Source organism: Ambystoma mexicanum, chromosome 1p, assembly GCF_040938575.1.
Source record: "Ambystoma mexicanum isolate Mex_15411 chromosome 1p, UKY_AmexF1_1, whole genome shotgun sequence".
Taxonomy (NCBI): Eukaryota; Metazoa; Chordata; class Amphibia; order Caudata; family Ambystomatidae; genus Ambystoma; species Ambystoma mexicanum.
The window spans coordinates 1,473,435,353-1,473,456,171 of NC_090921.1; the positions used below are offsets into that span (position 1 = coordinate 1,473,435,353).

General features: G+C 42.3%; 18 non-coding genes across 18 annotated transcripts; all 18 read left to right on the forward strand.

The window, feature by feature from the left end:
* Positions 1–817: 817 nt before the first annotated feature.
* Positions 818–891, forward strand: TRNAI-AAU (transfer RNA isoleucine (anticodon AAU)). Its single transcript has one exon. It is a non-coding gene; the product is annotated as a tRNA-Ile (tRNA).
* A 1,037-nt stretch (positions 892–1,928) lies between these two features.
* On the forward strand, positions 1,929–2,002 carry TRNAI-AAU (transfer RNA isoleucine (anticodon AAU)). Its single transcript has one exon. It is a non-coding gene; the product is annotated as a tRNA-Ile (tRNA).
* A 678-nt stretch (positions 2,003–2,680) lies between these two features.
* Positions 2,681–2,754, forward strand: TRNAI-AAU (transfer RNA isoleucine (anticodon AAU)). The gene has a single exon. It is a non-coding gene; the product is annotated as a tRNA-Ile (tRNA).
* A 726-nt stretch (positions 2,755–3,480) lies between these two features.
* TRNAI-AAU (transfer RNA isoleucine (anticodon AAU)) lies at positions 3,481–3,554 on the forward strand. The gene has a single exon. It is a non-coding gene; the product is annotated as a tRNA-Ile (tRNA).
* Positions 3,555–4,216: 662 nt separating this feature from the next.
* On the forward strand, positions 4,217–4,290 carry TRNAI-AAU (transfer RNA isoleucine (anticodon AAU)). The gene has a single exon. It is a non-coding gene; the product is annotated as a tRNA-Ile (tRNA).
* Positions 4,291–6,260: 1,970 nt separating this feature from the next.
* Positions 6,261–6,334, forward strand: TRNAI-AAU (transfer RNA isoleucine (anticodon AAU)). Its single transcript has one exon. It is a non-coding gene; the product is annotated as a tRNA-Ile (tRNA).
* Positions 6,335–6,660: 326 nt separating this feature from the next.
* Positions 6,661–6,734, forward strand: TRNAI-AAU (transfer RNA isoleucine (anticodon AAU)). The gene has a single exon. It is a non-coding gene; the product is annotated as a tRNA-Ile (tRNA).
* A 724-nt stretch (positions 6,735–7,458) lies between these two features.
* On the forward strand, positions 7,459–7,532 carry TRNAI-AAU (transfer RNA isoleucine (anticodon AAU)). The gene has a single exon. It is a non-coding gene; the product is annotated as a tRNA-Ile (tRNA).
* A 1,429-nt stretch (positions 7,533–8,961) lies between these two features.
* TRNAI-AAU (transfer RNA isoleucine (anticodon AAU)) lies at positions 8,962–9,035 on the forward strand. The gene has a single exon. It is a non-coding gene; the product is annotated as a tRNA-Ile (tRNA).
* Positions 9,036–9,761: 726 nt separating this feature from the next.
* On the forward strand, positions 9,762–9,835 carry TRNAI-AAU (transfer RNA isoleucine (anticodon AAU)). Its single transcript has one exon. It is a non-coding gene; the product is annotated as a tRNA-Ile (tRNA).
* A 662-nt stretch (positions 9,836–10,497) lies between these two features.
* On the forward strand, positions 10,498–10,571 carry TRNAI-AAU (transfer RNA isoleucine (anticodon AAU)). Its single transcript has one exon. It is a non-coding gene; the product is annotated as a tRNA-Ile (tRNA).
* A 1,970-nt stretch (positions 10,572–12,541) lies between these two features.
* On the forward strand, positions 12,542–12,615 carry TRNAI-AAU (transfer RNA isoleucine (anticodon AAU)). The gene has a single exon. It is a non-coding gene; the product is annotated as a tRNA-Ile (tRNA).
* Positions 12,616–12,941: 326 nt separating this feature from the next.
* TRNAI-AAU (transfer RNA isoleucine (anticodon AAU)) lies at positions 12,942–13,015 on the forward strand. Its single transcript has one exon. It is a non-coding gene; the product is annotated as a tRNA-Ile (tRNA).
* Positions 13,016–13,692: 677 nt separating this feature from the next.
* On the forward strand, positions 13,693–13,766 carry TRNAI-AAU (transfer RNA isoleucine (anticodon AAU)). The gene has a single exon. It is a non-coding gene; the product is annotated as a tRNA-Ile (tRNA).
* A 678-nt stretch (positions 13,767–14,444) lies between these two features.
* Positions 14,445–14,518, forward strand: TRNAI-AAU (transfer RNA isoleucine (anticodon AAU)). Its single transcript has one exon. It is a non-coding gene; the product is annotated as a tRNA-Ile (tRNA).
* A 726-nt stretch (positions 14,519–15,244) lies between these two features.
* TRNAI-AAU (transfer RNA isoleucine (anticodon AAU)) lies at positions 15,245–15,318 on the forward strand. Its single transcript has one exon. It is a non-coding gene; the product is annotated as a tRNA-Ile (tRNA).
* A 725-nt stretch (positions 15,319–16,043) lies between these two features.
* Positions 16,044–16,117, forward strand: TRNAI-GAU (transfer RNA isoleucine (anticodon GAU)). Its single transcript has one exon. It is a non-coding gene; the product is annotated as a tRNA-Ile (tRNA).
* Positions 16,118–18,379: 2,262 nt separating this feature from the next.
* Positions 18,380–18,453, forward strand: TRNAI-AAU (transfer RNA isoleucine (anticodon AAU)). Its single transcript has one exon. It is a non-coding gene; the product is annotated as a tRNA-Ile (tRNA).
* The last annotated feature ends 2,366 nt before the right edge of the window (positions 18,454–20,819 follow it).

Genomic DNA, 20,819 nt, shown 5'->3' on the forward strand with positions numbered 1-20,819 from the left:
ATCCCCCTGAAACTGGCCTCCCTCTTATACTCCAGTTAGAAATATGCTTTTCAGCTGGCCGGTTAGCTCAGTTGGTTCGATCCCCGTATTGGCCACTTTGTCATTTTGGGAAATATTTCTGCAGAAGGATGAGATTGATGCAGAATTGGCACTCACAGCTTTAGAGTTACTAACACAAGATTGCTGTTTTGTTGGAAGTAGCTGTGCATACATAGTCACGGGTCAGTACTGCTGCGGACATAACCGATGTTGTGAGGATAAGGGTTGTATTTGTGAATGAGTTAGGCATTTTCTTTCAAGGGAAGAAAGCTCCCCCCTGCAACTGGCCTCCCTCCTATGCTCCAGTCAGAAGGCATACTTTTTCTGACTGAGCATGGTGCTAATCACGCCAAGTTAGCAAATTTGATCCCAGTATTGGCCACTTTGTCAATTTGGGAAATATTTCTGCAGAAGGATGAGATTGATGCAGAATTCCCACCCACAGCTTTAGATTTACTATGACTAGTTTCCTGTTTTGTTGGAAGCAGCAGTCCATAAATGGTCACAGGTCAGTACTGCTGTGGGAAATGACCAATGAGATGCATTTAACCTTCTTTGTCCCAGTTCTACTTAAATGTGATGCAGGCTACAACTCAGTTTGAAGATAATTGTCATATTCATGAATTTCCTTCAGATCACATGTAGTTTTTCTTTAGGTTGTTGTGAGGATAAGGGTTTTATGTGTGAATGAGTTAGGCATTTTTTTTCCAAGGGAAGAAAAAATCCCCCTGCAACTGGCCTCCCTCTTATGCTCCAGTTAGAAAAATGCCTTTCAGCTGGCCGGTTAGCTCAGTTGGTTAGAGCATGGTGCTAATAACGCCAAGGTCACGGGTTCGATCCCCGTATTGGCCACTTTGTCATTGGTTCGATCCCCGTATTGGCCACTTTGTCATTTTGGGAAATATTTCTGCAGAAGGATGAGATTGATGCAGAATTGGCACTCACAGCTTTAGAGTTACTAACACAAGATTGCTGTTTTGTTGGAAGCAGCTGTGCATACATAGTCACGGGTCAGTACTGCTGCGGACATAACCAATGTTGTTTTGAGGATAAGGGTTGTATTTGTGAATGAGTTAGGCATTTTCTTTCAAGGGAAGAAAACTCCCCCCTGCAACTGGACTCCCTCCTATGCTCCAGTCAGAAGGCTTACTTTTTCTGACTGAGCATGGTGCTAATCAAGCCAAGTTAGCGAATTTGATCCCAGTATTGGCCACTTTGTCAATTTCGGAAATATTTCTGCAGAAGGATGAGATTGATGCAGAATTGGCACTCACAGCTTTAGAGTTACTAACACAAGATTGCTGTTTTGTTGGAAGCAGCTGTGCATACATAGTCACGGGTCAGTACTACTGAGGACATAACCAATGTTGTTGTGAGGATAAGGGTTGTATTTGTGAATGAGTTAGGCATTTTCTTTCAAGGGAAGAAAACTCCCCCCTGCAACTGGCCTCCCTCCTATGCTCCAGTCAGAAGGCATACTTTTTCTGACTGAGCATGGTGCTAATCACACCAAGTTAGCGAATTTGATCCCAGTATTGGCCACTTTGTCAATTTGGGAAATATTTCTGCAGAAGCATGAGATTGATGCAGAATTCCCACCCACAGCTTTAGATTTACTATGACAAGTTTGCTGTTTTGTTGGAAGCAGCAGTCCATAAATGGTCACAGGTCAGTACTGCTGTGGGAAATGACCAATGAGATGCATTTAACCTTCTTTGTCCCAGTTCTACTTAAATGTGATGCAGGCTACAAGTCAGTTTGAAGATAATTGTCATATTCATGAATTTCCTTCAGATCACATGTAGTTTTTCTTTAGGTTGTTGTGAGGATAAGGGTTTTATGTGTGAATGAGTTAGGCATTTTTTTCCAAGGGAAAAACACTCTCAGCTGGCCGGTTAGCTCAGTTGGTTAGAGCGTGGTGCTAATAACGCCAAGGTCACGGGTTAGATCCCTGTATTGGCCACTTTGTCATTTCAGGAAATATTTCTGCAGAAGCATGAGATTGATGCAGAATTGGCACTCACAGCTTTAGAGTTACTAACACAAGTTTGCTGTTTTGTTGGAAGCAGCTGTGCATACATGGTCACGGGTCAGTACTGCTGCGGGACATAACCAATGTTGTTGTGAGGATAAGGGTTGTATTTGTGAATGAGTTAGGCATTTTCTTTCAAGGGAAGAAAACTCCCCCCTGCAACTGGCCTCCCTCCTATGCTCCAGTCAGAAGGCATACTTTTTCTGACTGAGCATGGTGCTAATCACGCCAAGTTAGCGAATTTGATCCCAATATTGGCCACTTTGTCAATTTGGGAAATATTTCTGCAGAAGCATGAGATTGATGCAGAATTCCCACCCACAGCTTTAGATTTACTATGACTAGTTTGCTGTTTTGTTGGAAGCAGCAGTCCATAAATGGTCACAGGTCAGTACTGCTGTGGGAAATGACCAATGAGATGCATTTAACCTTCTTTGTCCCAGTTCTACTTAAATGTGATGCAGGCTACAAGTCAGTTTGAAGATAATTGTCATATTCATGAATTTCCTTCAGATCACATGTAGTTTTTCTTTAGGTTGTTGTGAGGATAAGGGTTTTCTGTGTGAATGAGTTAGGCATTTTTTTTCCAAGGGAAAAATACTTTCAGCTGGCCGGTTAGCTCAGTTGGTTAGAGCGTGGTGCTAATAACGCCAAGGTCATGGGTTCGATCCCCGTATTGGCCACTTTGTCATTTTGGGAAATATTTCTGCAGAAGCATGAGATTGATGCAGAATTGGCACTCACAGCTTTAGAGTTACTAACACAAGTTTGCTGTTTTGTTGGAAGCAGCTGTGCATACATGGTCACGGGACAGTACTGCTGCGGGACATAACCAATGTTGTTGTGAGGATAAGGGTTGTATTTGTGAATGAGTTAGGCATTTTCTTTCAAGGGAAGAAAGCTCCCCCCTGCAACTGGCCTCCCTCCTATGCTCCAGTCAGAAGGCATACTTTTTCTGACTGAGCATGGTGCTAATCACGCCAAGTTAGCGAATTTGATCCCAGTATTGGCCACTTTGTCAATTTGGGAAATATTTCTGCAGAAACATGAGATTGATGCAGAATTCCCACCCACAGCTTTAGATTTACTATGACTAGTTTGCTGTTTTGTTGGAAGCAGCAGTCCATAAATGGTCACAGGTCAGTACTGCTGTGCGAAATGACCAATGAGATACATTTAACCTTCTTTGTCCCAGTTCTACTTAAATGTGATGCAGGCTACAAGTCTATTTGAAGATAATTGTCATATTTATGAATTTCCTTCAGATCACATGTAGTTTTTCTTTAGGTTGTTGTGAGGATAAGGGTTTTATGTGTGAATGAGTTAGGCATTTTTTTTCCAAGGGAAGAAAAAATCCCCCTGCATCTGGCCTCCCTCTTATGGTCCAGTCAGAAATATGCCTCTCAGCTGGCCGGTTAGCTCAGTTGGTTAGAGCGTGGTGCTAATAACGCCAAGGTCACGGGTTCGATCCCCGTATTGGCCACTTTGTCATTTTGGGAAATATTTCTGCAGAAGGATGAGATTGATGCAGAATTGGCACTCACAGCTTTAGAGTTACTAACACAAGATTGCTGTTTTGTTGGAAGCAGCTGTGCATAGATAGTCACGGGTCAGTACTGCTGCGGACATAACCAATGTTGTTGTGAGGATAAGGGTTGTATTTGTGAATGAGTTAGGCATTTTCTTTCAAGGAAAGAAAACTCCCCCCTGCAACTGGCCTCCCTCCTATGCTCCAGTCAGAAGCATACTTTTTCTGACTGAGCATGGTGCTAATCACACCAAGTTAGCGAATTTGATCCCAGTATTGGCCACTTTGTCAGTTTGGGAAAAATGTCTGCAGAAGCATTAGATTGATGCAGAATTCCCACCCACAGCTTTAGATTTACTATGACAAGTTTGCTGTTTTGTTGGAAGCAGCAGTCCATAAATGGTCACAGGTCAGTACTGCTGTGGGAAATGACCAATGAGATGCATTTAACCTTCTTTGTCGCAATACTACTTAAATGTGATGCAGGCTACAAGTCAGTTTGAAGATAATTGTCATATTCATGAATTTCCTTCAGATCACATGTAGTTTTTCTGTGACAGGGTTTTATGTGTGAATGAGTTAGGCATTTTTTTTCCAAGGGAAAAAGGCTCTCAGCTGGCCGGTTAGCTCAGTTGGTTAGAGCGTGGTGCTAATAACGCCAAGGTCATGGGTTCGATCCCCGTATTGGCCACTTTGTCATTTTGGGAAATATTTCTGCAGAAGCATGAGATTGATGCAGAATTGGCACTCACAGCTTTAGAGTTACTAACACAAGATTGCTGTTTTGTTGGTAGCAGCTGTGCATACATGGTCACGGGTCAGTACTGCTGCGGGACATAACCAATGTTGTTGTGAGGATAAGGGTTGTATTTGTGAATGAGTTAGGCATTTTCTTTCAAGTGAAGAAAACTACCCCCTGCAACTGGCCTCCCTCCTATGCTCCAGTCAGAAGGCATACTTTTTCTGACTGAGCATGGTGCTAATCACGCCAAGTTAGCGAATTTGATCCCAGCATTGGCCACTTTGTCAATTTGGGAAATATTTCTGCAGAAGCATGAGATTGATGCAGAATTCCCACCCACAGCTTTAGATTTACTATGACTAGTTTGCTGTTTTGTTTCAAGCAGCAGTCCATAAATGGTCACGTATCAGTACTGCTGCGGCACTTCCAATGAGATGCATTTAACCTTCTTTGTCCCAGTTCTACTTAAATGTGATGCAGGCCACAAGTCAGTTTGAAGATAATTGTAATATTCATGAATTTCCTTCAGATCACATGTAGTTTTTCTTTAGGTTGTTGTGAGGATAAGGGTTGTATGTGTGAATGAGTTAGGCATTTTTTTTCCAAGGTTAGAAAAAATCCCCCTGCAACTGGCCTCCCTCCTATGCACCAGTCAGAAGGCATACTTTTTCTGACTGAGCATGGTGCTAATCACGCCAAGTTAGCGAATTTGATCCCAGTATTGGCCACTTTGTCAATTTGGGAAATATTTCTGCAGAAGCATGAGATTGATGCAGAATTCCCACCCACAGCTTTAGATTTACTATGACTAGTTTGCTGTTTTGTTTCAAGCAGCAGTCCATAAATGGTCACGGGTCAGTACTGCTGCGGGACTTCCAATGAGATGCATTTAACCTTCTTTGTCCCAGTTCTACTTAAATGTGATGCAGGCTACAAGTCAGTTTGAAGATAATTGTCATATTCATGAATTTCCTTCAGATCACATGTGGTTTTTCTTTAGGTTGTTGTGAGGATAAGGGTTTTATGTGTGAATGAGTTAGGCATTTTTTTCCAAGGGAAGAAAAAATCCCCCTGCAACTGGCCTCCCTCTTATGCTCCAGTCAGAAACAGGGCTCTCAGCTGGCCGGTTAGCTCAGTTGGTTAGAGCGTGGTGCTAATAATGCCAAGGTTACGGGTTTGATCCCTGTATTGGCCACTTTGTCATTTTGGGAAATATTTCTGCAGAAGCATGAGATTGATGCAGAATTGGCACTCACAGCTTTAGAGTTACTAACACAAGATTGCTGTTTTGTTGGAAGCAGCTGTGCATACATAGTCACGGGTCAGTACTGCTGCGGACATAACCAATGTTGCGGTGAGGATAAGGGTTGTATTTGTGAATGAGTTAGGCATTTTCTTTCAAGGGAAGAAAACTCCCCCCTGCAACTGGCCTCCCTCCTATGCTCCAGTCAGAAGGCATACTTTTTCTGACTGAGCATGGTGCTAATCACGCCAAGTTAGCAAATTTGATCCCAGTATTGGCCACTTTGTCAATTTGGGAAATATTTCTGCAGAAACATGAGATTGATGCAGAATTCCCATCCACAGCTTTAGATTTACTATGACTAGTTTGCTGTTTTGTTGGAAGCAGCAGTCCATAAATGGTCACAGGTCAGTACTGTTGTGGGAAATGACCAATGAGATGCATTTAACCTTCTTTGTCCCAGTTCTACTTAAATGTGATGCAGGCTACAAGTCAGTTTGAAGATAATTGTCATATTCATGAATTTCCTTCAGATCACATGTAGTTTTTCTTTAGGTTGTTGTGAGGATAAGGGTTTTATGTGTGAATGAGTTAGGCATTTTTTTCCAAGGGAAGAAAAAATCCCCCTGCAACTGGCCTCCCTCTTATGCTCCAGTCAGAAACAGGACTCTCAGCTGGCCGGTTAGCTCAGTTGGTTAGAGCGTGGTGCTAATAACGCCAAGGTTACGGGTTTGATCCCCGTATTGGCCACTTTGTCATTTTGGGAAATATTTCTGCAGAAGCATGAGATTGATGCAGAATTGGCACTCACAGCTTTAGAGTTACTAATGACCAATGAGATGCATTTAACCTTCTTTGTCCCAGTTCTACTTAAATGTGATGCAGGCTACAAGTCAGTTTGAAGATAATTGTCATATTCGTGAATTTCCTTCAGATCACATGTAGTTTTTCTTTAGGTTGTTGTGAGGATAAGGGTTTTATGTGTGAATGAGTTAGGCATTTTTTCCAAGGGAAGAAAAAATCCCCCTGCAACTGGCCTCCCTCTTATGCTCCAGTCAGAAACAGGACTCTCAGCTGGCCGGTTAGCTCAGTTGGTTAGAGCGTGGTGCTAATAACGCCAAGGTTACGGGTTTGATCCCCGTATTGGCTACTTTGTCATTTTGGGAAATATTTCTGCAGAAGGATGAGATTGATGCAGAATTGGCACTCACAGCTTTAGAGTTACTAACACAAGATTGCTGTTTTGTTGGAAGCAGCTGTGCATACATAGTCACGGGTCAGTACTGCTGCGGACATAACTAATGTTGTTGTGAGGATAAGGGTTGTATTTGTGAATGAGTTAGGCATTTTCTTTCAAGGGAAGAAAACTCCCCCCTGCAACTGGCCTCCCTCCTATGCTCCAGTCAGAAGGCATACTTTTTCTGACTGAGCATGGTGCTAATCACGCCAAGTTAGCGAATTTGATCCCAGTATTGGCCACTTTGTCAATTTAGGAAATATTTCTGCAGAAGCATGAGATTGATGCAGAATTCCCACCCACAGCTTTAGATTTACTATGACTAGTTTCCTGTTTTGTTGGAAGCAGCAGTCCATAAATGGTCACAGGTCAGTACTGCTGTGGGAAATGACCAATGAGATGCATTTAACCTTCTTTGTCCCAGTTCTACTTAAATGTGATGCAGGCTACAAGTCAGTTTGAAGATAATTGTCATATTCGTGAATTTCCTTCAGATCACATGTAGTTTTTCTTTAGGTTGTTGTGAGGATAAGGGTTTTATGTGTGAATGAGTTAGGCATTTTTTTCCAAGGGAAGAAAAAATCCCCCTGCAACTGGCCTCCCTCTTATGCTCCAGTCAGAAACAGGACTCTCAGCTGGCCGGTTAGCTCAGTTGGTTAGAGCGTGGTGCTAATAACGCCAAGGTTACGGGTTTGATCCCCGTATTGGCCACTTTGTCATTTTGGGAAATATTTCTGCAGAAGGATGAGATTGATGCAGAATTGACACTCACAGCTTTAGAGTTACTAACACAAGATTGCTGTTTTGTTGGAAGCAGCTGTGCATACATAGTCACGGGTCAGTACTACTGAGGACATAACCAATGTTGGGGTGAGGATAAGGGTTGTATTTGTGAATGAGTTAGGCATTTTCTTTCAAGGGAAGAAAACTCCCCCCTGCAACTGGCCTCCCTCCTATGCTCCAGTCAGAAGGCATACTTTTTCTGACTGAGCATGGTGCTAATCACGCCAAGTTAGCGAATTTGATCCCAGTATTGGCCACTTTGTCAATTTGGGAAATATTTCTGCAGAAGCATGAGATTGATGCAGAATTCCCACCCACAGCTTTAGATTTACTATGACTAGTTTTCTGTTTTGTTGGAAGCAGCAGTCCATTAATGGTCACAGGTCAGTACTGTTGTGGGAAATGACCAATGAGATGCATTTAACCTTCTTTTTCCCAGTTCTACTTAAATGTGATGCAGGCTACAAGTCAGTTTGAAGATAATTGTCATATTCATGAATTTCCTTCAGATCACATGTAGTTTTTCTTTAGGTTGTTGTGAGGATAAGGGTTTTATGTGTGAATGAGTTAGGCATTTTTTTTCCAAGGGAAAAAGACTTTCAGCTGGCTGGTTAGCTCAGTTGGTTAGAGTGTGGTGCTAATAAGTCCAAGGTCATGGGTTCGATCCCCGTATTGGCCACTTTGTCATTTTGGGAAATATTTCTGCAGAAGCATGAGATTGATGCAGAATTGGCACTCACAGCTTTAGAGTTACTACCACAAGTTTGCTGTTTTGTTGGAAGCAGCTGTGCATACATGGTCACGGGTCAGTACTGCTGCGGGACATAACCAATGTTATTGTGAGGATAAGGGTTGTATTTGTGAATGAGTTAGGCATTTTCTTTCAAGGGAAGAAAACTCCCCCCTGCAACTGACCTCCCTCCTATGCTCCAGTCAGAAGGCATACTTTTTCTGACTGAGCATGGTGCTAATCACGCCAAGTTAGCGAATTTGATCCCAGTATTGGCCACTTTGTCAATTTGGGAAATATTTCTGCAGAAGCATGAGATTGATGCAGAATTCCCACCCACAGCTTTAGATTTACTATGACTAGTTTGCTGTTTTGTTGGAAGCAGCAGTCCATAAATGGTCACAGGTCAGTACTGCTGTGGGAAATGACCAATGAGATGCATTTAACCTTCTTTGTCCCAGTTCTACTTAAATGTGATGCAGGCTACAAGTCAGTTTGAAGATAATTGTCATATTCATGAATTTCCTTCAGATCACATGTAGTTTTTCTTTAGGTTGTTGTGAGGATAAGGGTTTTCTGTGTGAATGAGTTAGGCATTTTTTTTCCAAGGGAAAAATACTTTCAGCTGGCCGGTTAGCTCAGTTGGTTAGAGCGTGGTGCTAATAACGCCAAGGTCATGGGTTCGATCCCCGTATTGGCCACTTTGTCATTTTGGGAAATATTTCTGCAGAAGCATGAGATTGATGCAGAATTGGCACTCACAGCTTTAGAGTTACTAACACAAGTTTGCTGTTTTGTTGGAAGCAGCTGTGCATACATGGTCACGGGTCAGTACTGCTGCGGGACATAACCAATGTTGTTGTGAGGATAAGGGTTGTATTTGTGAATGAGTTAGGCATTTTCTTTCAAGGGAAGAAAGCTCCCCCCTGCAACTGGCCTCCCTCCTATGCTCCAGTCAGAAGGCATACTTTTTCTGACTGAGCATGGTGCTAATCACGCCAGGTTAGCGAATTTGATCCCAGTATTGGCCACTTTGTCAATTTGGGAAATATTTCTGCAAAAGCATGAGATTGATGCAGAATTCCCACCCACAGCTTTAGATTTACTATGACTAGTTTGCTGTTTTGTTGGAAGCAGCAGTCCATAAATGGTCACAGGTCAGTACTGCTGTGCGAAATGACCAATGAGATACATTTAACCTTCTTTGTCCCAGTTCTACTTAAATGTGATGCAGGCTACAAGTCAGTTTGAAGATAATTGTCATATTTATGAATTTCCTTCAGATCACATGTAGTTTTTCTTTAGGTTGTTGTGAGGATAAGGGTTTTATGTGTGAATGAGTTAGGCATTTTTTTTCCAAGGGAAGAAAAAATCCCCCTGCAACTGGCCTCCCTCTTATGGTCCAGTCAGAAATATGCCTCTCAGCTGGCCGGTTAGCTCAGTTGGTTAGAGCGTGGTGCTAATAACGCCAAGGTCACGGGTTCGATCCCCGTATTGGCCACTTTGTCATTTTGGGAAATATTTCTGCAGAAGGATGAGATTGATGCAGAATTGGCACTCACAGCTTTAGAGTTACTAACACAAGATTGCTGTTTTGTTGGAAGCAGCTGTGCATAGATAGTCACGGGTCAGTACTGCTGCGGACATAACCAATGTTGTTGTGAGGATAAGGGTTGTATTTGTGAATGAGTTAGGCATTTTCTTTCAAGGAAAGAAAACTCCCCCCTGCAACTGGCCTCCCTCCTATGCTCCTGTCAGAAGCATACTTTTTCTGACTGAGCATGGTGCTAATCACACCAAGTTAGCGAATTTGATCCCAGTATTGGCCACTTTGTCAATTTGGGAAAAATGTCTGCAGAAGCATTAGATTGATGCAGAATTCCCACCCACAGCTTTAGATTTACTATGACAAGTTTGCTGTTTTGTTGGAAGCAGCAGTCCATAAATGGTCACAGGTCAGTACTGCTGTGGGAAATGACCAATGAGATGCATTTAACCTTCTTTGTCGCAATACTACTTAAATGTGATGCAGGCTACAAGTCAGTTTGAAGATAATTGTCATATTCATGAATTTCCTTCAGATCACATGTAGTTTTTCTGTGACAGGGTTTTATGTGTGAATGAGTTAGGCATTTTTTTTCCAAGGGAAAAAGGCTCTCAGCTGGCCGGTTAGCTCAGTTGGTTAGAGCGTGGTGCTAATAACGCCAAGGTCATGGGTTCGATCCCCGTATTGGCCACTTTGTCATTTTGGGAAATATTTCTGCAGAAGCATGAGATTGATGCAGAATTGGCACTCACAGCTTTAGAGTTACTAACACAAGATTGCTGTTTTGTTGGTAGCAGCTGTGCATACATGGTCACGGGTCAGTACTGCTGCGGGACATAACCAATGTTGTTGTGAGGATAAGGGTTGTATTTGTGAATGAGTTAGGCATTTTCTTTCAAGTGAAGAAAACTACCCCCTGCAACTGGCCTCCCTCCTATGCTCCAGTCAGAAGGCATACTTTTTCTGACTGAGCATGGTGCTAATCACGCCAAGTTAGCGAATTTGATCCCAGCATTGGCCACTTTGTCAATTTGGGAAATATTTCTGCAGAAGCATGAGATTGATGCAGAATTCCCACCCACAGCTTTAGATTTACTATGACTAGTTTGCTGTTTTGTTTCAAGCAGCAGTCCATAAATGGTCACGTATCAGTACTGCTGCGGCACTTCCAATGAGATGCATTTAACCTTCTTTGTCCCAGTTCTACTTAAATGTGATGCAGGCCACAAGTCAGTTTGAAGATAATTGTAATATTCATGAATTTCCTTCAGATCACATGTAGTTTTTCTTTAGGTTGTTGTGAGGATAAGGGTTGTATGTGTGAATGAGTTAGGCATTTTTTTTCCAAGGTTAGAAAAAATCCCCCTGCAACTGGCCTCCCTCCTATGCACCAGTCAGAAGGCATACTTTTTCTGACTGAGCATGGTGCTAATCACGCCAAGTTAGCGAATTTGATCCCAGTATTGGCCACTTTGTCAATTTGGGAAATATTTCTGCAGAAGCATGAGATTGATGCAGAATTCCCACCCACAGCTTTAGATTTACTATGACTAGTTTGCTGTTTTGTTTCAAGCAGCAGTCCATAAATGGTCACGGGTCAGTACTGCTGCGGGACTTCCAATGAGATGCATTTAACCTTCTTTGTCCCAGTTCTACTTAAATGTGATGCAGGCTACAAGTCAGTTTGAAGATAATTGTCATATTCATGAATTTCCTTCAGATCACATGTGGTTTTTCTTTAGGTTGTTGTGAGGATAAGGGTTTTATGTGTGAATGAGTTAGGCATTTTTTTCCAAGGGAAGAAAAAATCCCCCTGCAACTGGCCTCCCTCTTATGCTCCAGTCAGAAACAGGGCTCTCAGCTGGCCGGTTAGCTCAGTTGGTTAGAGCGTGGTGCTAATAATGCCAAGGTTACGGGTTTGATCCCTGTATTGGCCACTTTGTCATTTTGGGAAATATTTCTGCAGAAGCATGAGATTGATGCAGAATTGGCACTCACAGCTTTAGAGTTACTAACACAAGATTGCTGTTTTGTTGGAAGCAGCTGTGCATACATAGTCACGGGTCAGTACTGCTGCGGACATAACCAATGTTGCGGTGAGGATAAGGGTTGTATTTGTGAATGAGTTAGGCATTTTCTTTCAAGGGAAGAAAACTCCCCCCTGCAACTGGCCTCCCTCCTATGCTCCAGTCAGAAGGCATACTTTTTCTGACTGAGCATGGTGCTAATCACGCCAAGTTAGCAAATTTGATCCCAGTATTGGCCACTTTGTCAATTTGGGAAATATTTCTGCAGAAACATGAGATTGATGCAGAATTCCCATCCACAGCTTTAGATTTACTATGACTAGTTTGCTGTTTTGTTGGAAGCAGCAGTCCATAAATGGTCACAGGTCAGTACTGTTGTGGGAAATGACCAATGAGATGCATTTAACCTTCTTTGTCCCAGTTCTACTTAAATGTGATGCAGGCTACAAGTCAGTTTGAAGATAATTGTCATATTCATGAATTTCCTTCAGATCACATGTAGTTTTTCTTTAGGTTGTTGTGAGGATAAGGGTTTTATGTGTGAATGAGTTAGGCATTTTTTTCCAAGGGAAGAAAAAATCCCCCTGCAACTGGCCTCCCTCTTATGCTCCAGTCAGAAACAGGACTCTCAGCTGGCCGGTTAGCTCAGTTGGTTAGAGCGTGGTGCTAATAACGCCAAGGTTACGGGTTTGATCCCCGTATTGGCCACTTTGTCATTTTGGGAAATATTTCTGCAGAAGCATGAGATTGATGCAGAATTGGCACTCACAGCTTTAGAGTTACTAATGACCAATGAGATGCATTTAACCTTCTTTGTCCCAGTTCTACTTAAATGTGATGCAGGCTACAAGTCAGTTTGAAGATAATTGTCATATTCGTGAATTTCCTTCAGATCACATGTAGTTTTTCTTTAGGTTGTTGTGAGGATAAGGGTTTTATGTGTGAATGAGTTAGGCATTTTTTCCAAGGGAAGAAAAAATCCCCCTGCAACTGGCCTCCCTCTTATGCTCCAGTCAGAAACAGGACTCTCAGCTGGCCGGTTAGCTCAGTTGGTTAGAGCGTGGTGCTAATAACGCCAAGGTTACGGGTTTGATCCCCGTATTGGCTACTTTGTCATTTTGGGAAATATTTCTGCAGAAGGATGAGATTGATGCAGAATTGGCACTCACAGCTTTAGAGTTACTAACACAAGATTGCTGTTTTGTTGGAAGCAGCTGTGCATACATAGTCACGGGTCAGTACTGCTGCGGACATAACTAATGTTGTTGTGAGGATAAGGGTTGTATTTGTGAATGAGTTAGGCATTTTCTTTCAAGGGAAGAAAACTCCCCCCTGCAACTGGCCTCCCTCCTATGCTCCAGTCAGAAGGCATACTTTTTCTGACTGAGCATGGTGCTAATCACGCCAAGTTAGCGAATTTGATCCCAGTATTGGCCACTTTGTCAATTTAGGAAATATTTCTGCAGAAGCATGAGATTGATGCAGAATTCCCACCCACAGCTTTAGATTTACTATGACTAATTTCCTGTTTTGTTGGAAGCAGCAGTCCATAAATGGTCACAGGTCAGTACTGCTGTGGGAAATGACCAATGAGATGCATTTAACCTTCTTTGTCCCAGTTCTACTTAAATGTGATGCAGGCTACAAGTCAGTTTGAAGATAATTGTCATATTCGTGAATTTCCTTCAGATCACATGTAGTTTTTCTTTAGGTTGTTGTGAGGATAAGGGTTTTATGTGTGAATGAGTTAGGCATTTTTTTTCCAAGGGAAAAAGACTCTCAGCTGGCCGGTTAGCTCAGTTGGTTAGAGCGTGGTGCTAATAACGCCAAGGTTACGGGTTTGATCCCCGTATTGGCCACTTTGTCATTTTGGGAAATATTTCTGCAGAAGCATGAGATTGATGCAGAATTGGCACTCACAGCTTTAGAGTTACTAACACAAGTTTGCTGTTTTGTTGGAAGCAGCTGTGCATACATGGTCACGGGTCAGTACTGCTGCGGGACATAACCAATGTTGTTGTGAGGATAAGGGTTGTATTTGTGAATGAGTTAGGCATTTTCTTTCAAGGGAAGAAAACTCCCCCCTGCAACTGACCTCCCTCCTATGCTCCAGTCAGAAGGCATACTTTTTCTGACTGAGCATGGTGCTAATCACGCCAAGTTAGCGAATTTGATCCCAGTATTGGCCACTTTGTCAATTTGGGAAATATTTCTGCAGAAGCATGAGATTGATGCAGAATTCCCACCCACAGCTTTAGATTTACTATGACTAGTTTGCTGTTTTGTTGGAAGCAGCAGTCCATAAATGGTCACAGGTCAGTACTGCTGTGGGAAATGACCAATGAGATGCATTTAACCTTCTTTGTCCCAGTTCTACTTAAATGTGATGCAGGCTACAAGTCAGTTTGAAGATAATTGTCATATTCATGAATTTCCTTCAGATCACATGTAGTTTTTCTTTAGGTTGTTGTGAGGATAAGGGTTTTATGTGTGAATGAGTTAGGCATTTTTTTTCCAAGGGAAAAATACTTTCAGCTGGCCGGTTAGCTCAGTTGGTTAGAGCGTGGTGCTAATAACGCCAAGGTCATGGGTTCGATCCCCGTATTGGCCACTTTGTCATTTTGGGAAATATTTCTGCAGAAGCATGAGATTGATGCAGAATTGGCACTCACAGCTTTAGAGTTACTAACACAAGTTTGCTGTTTTGTTGGAAGCAGCTGTGCATACATGGTCACGGGTCAGTACTGCTGCGGGACATAACCAATGTTGTTGTGAGGATAAGGGTTGTATTTGTGAATGAGTTAGGCATTTTCTTTCAAGGGAAGAAAGCTCCCCCCTGCAACTGGCCTCCCTCCTATGCTCCAGTCAGAAGGCATACTTTTTCTGACTGAGCATGGTGCTAATCACGCCAAGTTAGCGAATTTGATCCCAGTATTGGCCACTTTGTCAATTTGGGAAATATTTCTGCAGAAGCATGAGATTGATGCAGAATTCCCACCCACAGCTTTAGATTTACTATGACTAGTTTGCTGTTTTGTTGGAAGCAGCAGTCCATAAATGGTCACAGGTCAGTACTGCTGTGCGAAATGACCAATGAGATACATTTAACCTTCTTTGTCCCAGTTCTACTTAAATGTGATGCAGGCTACAAGTCAGTTTGAAGATAATTGTCATATTTATGAATTTCCTTCAGATCACATGTAGTTTTTCTTTAGGTTGTTGTGAGGATAAGGATTTTATGTGTGAATGAGTTAGGCATTTTTTTTCCAAGGGAAGAAAAAATCCCCCTGCAACTGGCCTCCCTCTTATGGTCCAGTCAGAAATATGCCTCTCAGCTGGCCGGTTAGCTCAGTTGGTTAGAGCGTGGTGCTAATAACGCCAAGGTCACGGGTTCGATCCCCGTATTGGCCACTTTGTCATTTTGGGAAATATTTCTGCAGAAGGATGAGATTGATGCAGAATTGGCACTCACAGCTTTAGAGTAACTAACACAAGATTGCTGTTTTGTTGTAAACAGCTGTGCAAAGATAGTCACGGGTCAGTACTGCTGCGGACATAACCAATGTTGTTGTGAGGATAAGGGTTGTATTTGTGAATGAGTTAGGCATTTTCTTTCAAGGAAAGAAAACTCCCCCCTGCAACTGGCCTCCCTCCTATGCTCCAGTCAGAAGGCATACTTTTTCTGACTGAGCATGGTGCTAATCACGCCAAGTTAGCGAATTTGATCCCAGTATTGGCCACTTTGTCAATTTGGGAAATATTTCTGCAGAAGCATGAGATTGATGCAGAATTCCCACCCACAGCTTTAGAATTACTATGACTAGTTTGCTGTTTTGTTGGAAGCAGCAGTCCATAAATGGTCACAGGTCAGTACTGCTGTGGGAAATGACCAATGAGATACATTTAACCTTCTTTGTCCCAGTTCTACTTAAATGTGATGCAGGCTACAAGTCAGTTTGAAGATAATTGTCATATTCATGAATTTCCTTCAGATCACATGTAGTTTTTCTTTAGGTTGTTGTGAGGATAAGGGTTTTATGTGTGAATGAGTTAGGCATTTTTTTTCCAAGGGAAGAAAAAATCCCCCTGCAACTGGCCTCCCTCTTATGGTCCAGTCAGAAATATGCCTCTCAGCTGGCCGGTTAGCTCAGTTGGTTAGAGCGTGGTGCTGATAACGCTAAGGTCACGGGTTCGATCCCCGTATTGGCCACTTTGTCATTTTGGGAAATATTTCTGCAGAAGGATGAGATTGATGCAGAATTGGCACTCACAGCTTTAGAGTTACTAACACAAGATTGCTGTTTTGTTGGAAGCAGCTGTGCATAGATAGTCACGGGTCAGTACTGCTGCGGACATAACCAATGTTGTTGTGAGGATAAGGGTTGTATTTGTGAATGAGTTAGGCATTTTCTTTCAAGGAAAGAAAACTCCCCCCTGCAACTGGCCTCCCTCCTATGCTCCAGTCAGAAGGCATACTTTTTCTGACTGAGCATGGTGCTAATCACGCCAAGTTAGCGGATTTGATCCCAGTATTGGCCACTTTGTCAATTTGGGAAATATTTCTGCAGAAGCATGAGATTGATGCAGAATTCCCACCCACAGCTTTAGATTTACTATGACTAGTTTGCTGTTTTGTTGGAAGCAGCAGTCCATAAATGGTCACAGGTCAGTACTGCTGTGGGAAATGACCAATGAGATGCATTTAACCTTCTTTGTCCCAGTTTTACTTAAATGTGATGCAGGCTACAAGTCAGTTTGAAGATAATTGTCATATTCATGAATTTCCTTCAGATCACATGTAGTTTTTCTTTAGGTTGTTGTGAGGATAAGGGTTTTATGTGTGAATGACTTAGGCATTTTTTTTCCAAGGAAAGAAAAAATCCCCCTGCAACTGGCCTCCCTCTTATGCTCCAGTCAGAAACAGGACACTCAGCTGGTCGGTTAGCTCAGCTGGTTAGAGCGTGGTGCTAATAACGCCAGATCCCCGTATTGGCCACTTTGTCATTTTGGGAAATATTTCTGCAGAAGCATGAGATTGATGCAGAATTGGCACTCACAGCTTTAGAGTTACTAACACAAGATTGCTGTTTTGTTGGAAGCAGCTGTGCATACATGGTCACGGGTCAGTACTGCCGCGGGACATAACCAATGTTGTTGTGAGGATAAGGGTTGTATTTGTGAATGAGTTAGGCATTTTCTTTCAAGGGAAGAAAGCTCCCCCCTGCAACTGGCCTCCCTCCTATGCTCCAGTCAGAAGGCATACTTTTTCTGACTGAGCATGGTGCTAATCACGCCAAGTTAGCGAATTTGATCCCAGTATTGGCCACTTTGTCAATTTGGGAAATATTTCTGCAGAAGGATGAGAATGATGCAGAATTCCCACCCACAGCTTTAGATTTACTATGACTAGTTTCCTGTTTTGTTGGAAGCAGCAGTCCATAAATGGTCACAGGTCAGTACTGCTGTGGGAAATGACCAATGAGATGCATTTAACCTTCTTTGTCCCAGTTCTACTTAAATGTGATGCAGGCTACAAGTCAGTTTGAAGATAATTGTCATATTCGTGAATTTCCTTCAGATCACATGTAGTTTTTCTTTAGGTTGTTGTGAGGATAAGGGTTTTATGTGTGAATGAGTTAGGCATTTTTTTTCCAAGGGAAGAAAAAATCCCCCTGCAACTGGCCTCCCTCTTATGCTCCAGTTAGAAATATGCCTCTCAGCTGGCCGGTTAGCTCGGTTGGTTAGAGCGTGGTGCTAATAACGCCAAGGTCACGGGTTCGATCCCTGTATTGGCCACTTTGTCATTTTGGGAAATATTTCTGCAGAAGGATGAGATTGATGCAGAATTGGCACTCACAGCTTTAGAGTTACTGACACAAGATTGCTGTTTTGTTGGAAGCAGCTGTGCATACATAGTCACGGTTCAGTACTACTGCGGACATAACCAATGTTGTTGTGAGGATAAGGGTTGTATTTGTGAATGAGTTAGGCATTTTCTTTCAAGGGAAGAAAACTCCCCCCTGCAACTGGCCTCCCTCCTATGCTCCAGTCAGAAGGCATACTTTTTCTGACTGAGCATGGTGCTAATCACGCCAAGTTAGCGAATTTGACCCCAGTATTGGCCACTTTGTCAATTTGGGAGATATTTCTGCAGAAGCATGAGATTGATGCAGAATTCCCACCCACAGCTTTAGATTTACTATGACAAGTTTGCTGTTTTGTTGGAAGCAGCAGTCCATAAATGGTCACAGGTCAGTACTGCTGTGGGAAATGACCAATGAGATGCATTTAACCTTCTTTGTCCCAGTTCTACTTAAATGTGATGCAGGCTACAAGTCAGTTTGAAGATAATTGTCATATTCATGAATTTCCTTCAGATCACATGTAGTTTTTCTTTAGGTTGTTGTGAGGATAAGGGTTTTATGTGTGAATGAGTTAGGCATTTTTTTCCAAGGGAAAAAGACTGTCAGCTGGCCGGTTAGCTCAGTTGGTTAGAGCGTGGTGCTAATAACGCCAAGGTCACGGGTTTGATCCCTGTATTGGCCACTTTGTCATTTTGGGAAATATTTCTGCAGAAGGATGAGATTGATGCAGAATTGGCATTCACAGCTTTAGAGTTACTAACACAAGATTGCTGTTTTGTTGGAAGCAGCTGTGCTTACATAGTCACGGGTCAGTACTGCTGCGGACATAACCAATGTTGTTGTGAGGATAAGGGTTGTATTTGTGAATGAGTTAGGCATTTTCTTTCAAGTTAAGAAAACTCCCCCCTGCAACTGGCCTCCCTCCTATGCTCCAGTCAGAAGGCATACTTTTTCTGACTGAGCATGGTGCTAATCACGCCAAGTTAGCGAATTTGATCCCAGTATTGGGCACTTTGTCAATTTGGGAAATATTTCTGCAGAAGCATGAGATTGATGCAGAATTCCCACCCACAGCTTTAGATTTACTATGACTAGTTTGCTGTTTTGTTGGAAGCAGCAGTCCATAAATGGTCACAGGTCAGTACTGCTGTGGGAAATGACCAATGAGATGCATTTAACCTTCTTTGTCCCAGTTCTACTTAAATGTGATGCAGGCTACAAGTCAGTTTGAAGATAATTGTCATATTCATGAATTTCCTTCAGATCACATGTAGTTTTTCTTTAGGTTGTTGTGAGGATAAGGGTTTTATGTGTGAATGAGTTAGGCATTTTTTTCCAAGGGAAGAAAAAATCCCCCTGCAACTGGCCTCCCTCTTATGCTCCAGTCAGAAACAGGACTCTCAGCTGGCTGGTTAGCTCAGTTGGTTAGAGCGTGGTGCTAATAACGCCAAGGTTAAGGGTTTGATCCCCGTATTGGCCACTTTGTCATTTTGGGAAATATTTCTGCAGAAGCATGAGATTGATGCAGAATTTGCACTCACAGCTTTAGAGTTACAGCTTTAGAGATACTAATGACCAATGAGATGCATTTAACCTTCTTTGTCCCAGTTCTACTTAAATGTGATGCAGGCTACAAGTCAGTTTGAAGATAATTGTCATATTCGTGAATTTCCTTCAGATCACATGTAGTTTTTCTTTAGGTTGTTGTGAGGATAAGGGTTTTATGTGTGAATGAGTTAGGCATTTTTTTTCCAAGGGAAGAAAAACTCCCCCCTGCAACTGGCCTCCCTCCTATGCTCCAGTCAGAAGGCATACTTTTTCTCACTGAGCATGGTGCTAATCACGCCAAGTTAGCGAATTTGATCCCAGTATTGGCCACTTTGTCAATTTGGGAAATATTTCTACAGAAGCATGAGATTGATGCAGAATTCCCACCAACAGCTTTAGATTTACTATGACTAGTTTCCTGTTTTGTTGGAAGCAGCAGTCCATAAATGGTCACAGGTCAGTACTGCTGTGGGAAATGACCAATGAGATGCATTTAACCTTCTTTGTCCCAGTTCTACTTAAATATGATGCAGGCTACAAGTCAGTTTGAAGATAATTGTCATATTCATGAATTTCCTTCAGATCACATGTAGTTTTTCTTTAGGTTGTTGTGAGGATAAGGGTTTTATGTGTGAATGAGTTAGGCATTTTTTTCCAAGGGAAGAAAAAATCCCCCTGCAACTGGCCTCCCTCTTATGCTCCAGTCAGAAACAGGACTCTCAGCTCGCTGGTTAGCTCAGTTGGTTAGAGCGTGGTGCTAATAACGCCAAGGTTATGGGTTTGATCCCCGTATTGGCCACTTTGTCATTTTGGGAAATATTTCTGCAGAAGCATGAGATTGATGCAGAATTGGCACTCACAGCTTTAGAGTTACTCATGACCAATGAGATGCATTTAACCTTCTTTGTCCCAGTTCTACCTAAATGTGATGCAGGCTACAAGTCAGTTTGAAGATAATTGTCATATTCGTGAATTTCCTTCAGATCACATGTAGTTTTTCTTTAGGTTGTTGTGAGGATAAGGGTTTTATGTGTGAATGAGTTAGGCATTTTTTTTCCAAGGGAAGAAAAACTCCCCCCTGCAACTGGCCTCCCTCCTATGCTCCAGTCAGAAGGCATACTTTTTCTGACTGAGCATGGTGCTAATCACGCCAAGTTAGCGAATTTGATCCCAGTATTGGCCACTTTGTCAATTTAGGAAATATTTCTGCAGAAGCATGAGATTGATGCAGAATTCCCACCCACAGCTTTAGATTTACTATGACTAGTTTTCTGTTTTGTTGGAAGCAGCAGTCCATAAATGGTCACAGGTCAGTACTGTTGTGGGAAATGACCAATGAGATGCATTTAACCTTCTTTTTCCCAGTTCTACTTAAATGTGATGCAGGCTACAAGTCAGTTTGAAGATAATTGTCATATTCATGAATTTCCTTCAGATCACATGTAGTTTTTCTTTAGGTTGTTGTGAGGATAAGGGTTTTATGTGTGAATGAGTTAGGCA